Genomic DNA, 1088 nt, shown 5'->3' on the forward strand with positions numbered 1-1088 from the left:
TACTAGATTTCTATTTTTCGCACACTATTCCTCTATTACCTCGTTTAGCGAGCTTATATTGTGAGCTTTTAAGGGGCTCCTATTATAAAGGTACGCTGCTGCGCTTACTACTTCTAGCCAGAGCTATAGAGGCAAGTTGGCGCCTATCCTCATCTTTATTAAGTATATAATTATTTCTTACCCTACGCGCTCTACACCTCTATTTAGTTTATAGGTGTATAGTGGAGCTAATATAATCTCTATACCTTACTTGTCTACCTACTCTTAGAAGCGCGATTTGCCGCGCTAAGGGAGCGTTATAGCGTTATTATCCTACTAGATTCTTATAATTTGCACCCTATATCTCCTTTCTATAAAGCGCTTGAGTGCCTACACGGTCTCTAGGATCTCTATTTAAGATTTTGACTAGAGCGTATACACGTTTATTTGTCCACTAAAGTTATACTTTATAGTTATAAACTACTATTCTCCTAAGCGCCCTATAGGCATATTAAATAAGTCCCACTAGAGCTTCTAATATAGTCTTAGAGAACACTCTATTAGGCATTATAAGATTACCTAAGCTACGTATATTGTTATATAGTACTTATATTAAACACGCAAGGTTCCTTTTATGCGTACCCCACGTGCCTCATATACTAGTGCTTATAGAGCTTCTAGCCCTAGGTATCCCAATTACTAGTGCCATAGTTACTCGCTATCTAAGCGTAGGTATAAAGTCTATAAGTTCCTAGGCGAACGTGTCACGCTTATTATTACTATGGTAGGCGTATAGGTGGAGATAGGGTTATATTTAATAAAAGTAAGCTTGTGAGCGCACTTAAGTGTTGCCAGAATAATATTCTTCTTAAGCGTTCTAATGCGCAGTATGGTATCCAAACCTAATAGCTATACGCCTTTCTTATATAGATGAGCTTTAGAAATAATATTAAGGTAAAATCCTTTCATAATAATAACTTTAGTAAGCTCTAGGTTCTCTATTTAAGCTCCTAGAGCTCTATTTAGAGCTCTTTTCATGACACGTTTCCCTATTCCTAGTATAATAAAAGCCTAGGTGCTAGCTTCTATAGTGCGCTTCTTAAGGGCTT

Source organism: Paraphaeosphaeria sporulosa (genome assembly GCF_001642045.1).
Source record: "Paraphaeosphaeria sporulosa strain AP3s5-JAC2a unplaced genomic scaffold CC84scaffold_14, whole genome shotgun sequence".
Classification (NCBI taxonomy): domain Eukaryota; kingdom Fungi; phylum Ascomycota; class Dothideomycetes; order Pleosporales; family Didymosphaeriaceae; genus Paraphaeosphaeria; species Paraphaeosphaeria sporulosa.